The sequence below is a fragment of the Magallana gigas genome, chromosome 5 (assembly GCF_963853765.1).
Source record: "Magallana gigas chromosome 5, xbMagGiga1.1, whole genome shotgun sequence".
Classification (NCBI taxonomy): domain Eukaryota; kingdom Metazoa; phylum Mollusca; class Bivalvia; order Ostreida; family Ostreidae; genus Magallana; species Magallana gigas.
In genome coordinates, this window is record NC_088857.1 from 43,892,951 (window position 1) to 43,898,950 (window position 6,000).

Sequence of the window (6,000 nt, forward strand, 5' to 3'; positions counted from 1 at the left end):
CAAATCACCGTCATCAACGGGTTTTCCAAATCTGGCGGGGTTTTTGACCAAATCAGTTTTAACTTCTCCCGGGGTTTGCTCGACAACTATGTCCATATGCATATCTGAATACTCGTAATCAAGACTGAAATTCAGTTCGCTAAAATCGGAAACCATCGTCTCTTCTTTAATGTAATCCTGTTCTATCTTGTCTGCAATCTGACTAAGCTGAATGTTTTCCTCTTCATTGCTTAAAATGTCAAAAGGCGCAATATCCGACAAAAAATCTAAATCACTAAGCTCCATCCTGACACCGCATGTCTCGAAATGATTAGGAGTGGACGGTGCATGTGACATTTTTTGCCGCACTTTTTGAAAATGATGCAAGAATGGTCGCGTCGAAATTGGGGCTCTCATTGGGATATTTTTATTGCACTTTTAAACTTTGTTGCGATGTTCATAAAAGAAAACACCATAACATTGAATGAACATTTTTTGGTAAATCATAGGTTAAAACAGATATTTCATACATAATTTAACTGATGTATGGTGTTGTGTAAATTATACCAATGGTTTGGGGTTCACGACCCTTGGTTTAACCTCACGAGACGAAGTCCATGGTATAATTTACACAACACCATAAATCAGTAAAAAATGTATGGAATATCTATTACGAATTTCAACTTTACGATTTTTATGAATAATGTTATGAGTAAATTTTTTTCATTTAAAATGCACAGTATAGTATCATTAAAGTCTATTAAAATATTTGCCTCATTGAAACAGTGTTTTTGTGATCAAGACTAATAAAACAAACACAAAAGGAGAGAATATTAAAGCGTATTTTTTTGCACATTTTGTGTGTGCTTAACTTTTCCAATGAGCGATCTGAGTGTCTTTTCTGAAATCATTTCTTCCAACAAACATAGAACATCACTTATCAAACATGACTTCTTTTCATATTTTTTTCTTGTCTTTTGAGGTCACCCTCTTGATCTATTGCAATTTGTCGTCGTCCGTCATCGTGCGTTAACAATTTTACTTCTTTCACTTTTCTTTTTCGTCAATCATTTATTACAACTATCAGAAACTCAAGCATCCTTTTAACGTCAACTTCAGAGTACTTGTGTCTGCAATCAGAATGGTTTTTAACAAAATAAATTTTTAGATTTCCAATGAAAAGGTGAGCATTTTTGCAACTTCCATTTGTATTAAAGAAACAACTGTCGATGATATCAACAAGAGGCCAGTTGGCCTTAACGGCCACCTGAGTAGCATATATCCCATACACAAACTTGTCATGGAGTCTCATATATGCATCTAATTAATTAGTTTTTATACTGGAGTAGAAAAATTATAAATTTGTAATAACGACCACAGTTCAAAAAGAACTGTAAAACCTATAATTTTGGTGAAAAACTAAAAGATCTGGTCTACAAAATCATGAATTCAGTTTTTCTTTCAGGTGTGTGGGAGTAAAGAAGATAATTTTTAACGTTATATGCATTAACATCTATACATCCATTTTGGCCCTGCCCTAGAGTCAAAACCCATCCTTGAGGGGATATGAAAATTAAAATTTCAGTAGAGAACTTCCTGGTAAACATAATTATTGGTCAGTTTTTTTATACAGATGTGTGAGAATAGAGAAGATTTTTAAACATTATATGCATTAAAACTATATCCCCCCCCCTCATGTCCTGAACCCCTGACCCAGGGGCCATGAATTTCACAATTTAGGTAAAGGAGATTGTGGATATCATAACCATGTATTCAGTTTTTAGCTCACATGTATGGGAGTAGAGAAGAAGATTTTTTAAGATTTAAAACATTTTTTCTATATGGCCATATTGGCCCCACCTTAGAGCCTGAACATCTAACAAAGGGGTCATGAATTTCACAATTTTAGTGGAGGCCCCTGTAGACATCATAACCATGTATTCAGTTTTTTGCTCACATGTGTGGGAGTAGATAGGAAGATTTTTTAAGATTTAAAACATTTTTACTATATGGCCATATTGGCCCCGCCCTAGAACCTGAACCCCCTGACCGAGGGGTCATGAATTTCACAATTTTAGTAGAGGGCTTCATGGACATCATAACCATGCATTTAGTTTTTTAAAAATATATATGGGAGTAGAGAAGAAGATTTTCTAAGATTTAATACATTTTTACTATATGGCCATATTGTCCCCACCCTAGAGCCAGAACCCGACCCAGGGGCCATCAATTTCACAATTTTGGTAGAGGGCTTTATGGACATCATATCCATGCAACCAGTTTTTTCCTCACATGCGTGGGAGTAAAGAAGAACATTTTTGAAAATTTGGCATTTTTTGTATATTTGGCCCCGCCCGTGGCACCCAAGGGGTGGTAAAGCCATGAATTTCACAATTTAGATTCTTCTTACCATAGAGATGCTTCACACCAAAAATGGTAACGATTGGCCTGGTAGTTTTCAAGAAGTTAAAAATGTAAAATTGTCAGCGCATGCCGCACGACGACGGACGAAGACCAATTGCAATAGGTCACCTGAGTGACTCAGGTGAACTAAAAAGCCTTGATTTTAATTTGTCATGGGGAATGGTTGTATAAAGCGTTGAAAAATTGTACGTTTTGATGCTATTGAATTTGGTAAGATTTTGTGACCTTTAAGTTTGGTAGAATATTTACTGGAACCTGCTATATGTCTCTGTTTGTAAGAACGTTTGTACAAATAAGGTTAATCAAATTCAGTTTGTTGATTAGGGATATTATAGATATCCATAACCGATTTATGATTTTGAAGTATTTCCTGCTTGGAAAGGCTGCTATGGTACTTTTTGCAAACTTATACACATACAAATATTTAATTGGCTCAAACACAAGTACAATGATTGGCAAAGGCCCAATGAATATACAGGAACATTATTGTACCTTTACCATAACAGCATGTACAGTGTTTATATAATAGAATTAATATATCCGTTTAACGTTTCCTTAGAATAATTGATACATGACATAATATAATATATATACATAACCAAAGACCCTCTTCTTTTTAAAAGTCTAGCCCCCTCCCATTAAAATATGTTTTAATATATTCAAGTTGACATCTACAAAGCACTAGATGTTAATTTTGCTTTAATTTTAGAAACGAAATGGGGGCATCAATCTAAGAGAAAATCATCGGTGCGAGGATAGTGATGCTAGCGACTTTGCTTGATTAATGTCAAAAAATGTGTGGATTTTGTTTAGGTCACCCGAGTCAATAGTTCTCATTTTTGGTTTCAAGTATTTCAAGGATAAGAAGGATGTGCGTTGTGACATAGTTACATTTATGATCATACCACCCCAGGGCCACAGAAGCAAACGGGCAAATTGTTCAGTACAATTTTAATGAACTATACACTGTCCCAAGATATCCTGGATTCACATTTGCCTTAATTGCTTGATATTTATAAATACCACAGGGTTCAAACGATGTTCATTCAAAAGTATGAAAAATTTCCAAGATTTCTCAGTCGAAACGCCCCTGTTAGCTTATCAGGTTTCAATATAATGCTAAAAAATGTTATGTCTACGGGGATTTTGTATTGCAGCAAGCCCGGATGATAACGTTAATAATTGCGCGATTCCGAGTGTATTTTGAATGGAGAAAAGATGTAAACATTCTCCATTATAAATCTCCGTAAGGAATCTGTTTTCGTTCCTGTGAATTTTTCAGAGTGAAAGATAATAATGTGTCAATGAAATTATCTTGCAAATTATCCCTTTCAACTATTTCAATTGCACTTCTTTCACAAGTATGTGTATTATTATTAACAATCTTCCAAATGTGCTGCATAAATATCTTGGAACAGACTACAAATGCATGATGTCCGTGAAGTCCTCTTGATAATTATAAAATTTACGGTCCCTTGGCTCAGGGGTTCACGCAAAAGGATGGAGCGAATAAGGCCATAACGTGAATATGTATTTAGTCACATAAAACCCCTTTCCCCAACTCGCATACACGTTAAAATGGTATTATAGTTTTTCATAACCAAAATTGTGTCAGGAAATCATGAGCAAATTTGGCCAGATAGCCAAATGAAAAATATAATCTCTTAGAAAATCTTCTTCCCAAATTCAACAGTAGTAGGAGATATACTGACTGCATGAATCTGATGTTCATAAACCCGCCCGTCGAAATTGTTAAATTCTCGGCTCCTGGGTCAGGGATATACGCCCTTTGGCAGGGCCAATATGGCCATATTGCGATAATGTATTTAAGTCTTCTCTACATCCGCAGTAGAGGAAGGAAACTGAATGCTTGGGTAATTTTTAAAGGTTTTTGCTCAAATGCAATCAACATTTATGTAATTTTATTCTTCAACAATACAAAAGCGAGACGTATTAATGATCAATATTAACAAGTTCTATTACAATGAAATTCACGGAGAACTCGAAATTACACTTATCACAAAGTGAGCACTACCTCCATGTGTCTAGTCATTCAATTAAATGGAGGAGGGGGAGGCACTAAACAAGAATGACCCGTTTGTGTACAAATAAAAAACGATAAAAGAATCTTGAATTACCAAACAATATCTCACTTCACTGTTTAACCATAACTATACCAATTATTTACTATGATAAATTAGAATACATGTATATATTATCTCAACTCTAACAATTTTTATCAAATATCGATGATTTAGAAAAATAAAATTTCTAACAAGTATTAACGTTTGCTAATTATTTAATGTAATATAAGACTTAAGATATTATCCTTTTGTCTTACCGTTGAAATTGAATTGTGTTGTCTGTATAAACATGTTGTCTGAAATTCTCTTTCATGTAAACGAGATTAACCGGTAATAACACGATGAAATAAAAAAATAGTTATTCAGAATCTGCTAAATTCTAAATAGAATAGTCAATGTTATAAAGAAAAAACCCTTTTATCTGAAAGCAAAACCACGAATCCACTGAATCTGGTGACCCCCCCCCCCCTGTTTAGCTCAATCGGCAATCCTCGGCTGATTCAGCTATGCTCCATACAAACCTCGGATGTGATTGGTGTAGGAATATGCATCAAATCGATGCATTTCTCCGCCGGAAACTGCCTTCTTACTCAGTGGTTTTACGCGTAAAGATGGCTGCCTTCAGTGAACAATGTAATTTTGATGAAGCGTTGCAGTTTGCTAAAGAAACGGATCCAGACATTAAAATCATTATACGAAGGACATGATACAATGGCAGTTTTACCCACTGGCTTTGGTAAACATGATAAAACTAAAATATTTCAACTCCTTCCCTTCCTGTTTCAGAGGAAACTCGATCCACAGCAACCCATGATAAGCTTTGATTGTCACACCTTTAAATTCGATCATGCAGGATCAAGTTCGATCGCTATCAAACCTTGGTATAAATGCCTGTTATATTAATATTGAAGGAACAGGTGTTTAAACCTTCGATGCGGAAAAAGGTATGTGTTGACTTGTACCAGAGACTGGTTGTACAATGAACAAAAGTTCTCAAGTTTACATTAGCATAATAAATTTCTTATATCAAAAGTTATTATTATACCTGAGACGATCCACAGAAATATCTATCTTTCGATACTATTCGCCCTTAATACCATCATGCATAAAAGATATTTTTTATAAGTTAACACAAATATATGCAGGTCCGGAACAATCACAACATTTAGCCGCATAGCTTGATTTACCTCCATAGCTTTATTTACCTACCTAAAGTAGTTTTTTTAGCTACTCAATCATACTTTTGTTTTAATTGGGCATTTGTACTAAAAGTTGCACTCGAGTGAAGCAATATTTTTCAACTCTGAACAGATCTGAAAGCTAGGAGTTAAAATGTTGCTCTTTTGGCGTAAATACAGTCAAAGTTCAATTAAAATGTTTTACGGCTAAGTATAACTGTTTATGTATTACCAAAGAGCTACTTCTTAAATGGAATGACAAAGAAGAACAGTTTTGGTTAACATAATAATTAATTAGTGATAATTAGGCATAATATGAAGTAATCACACTTTTC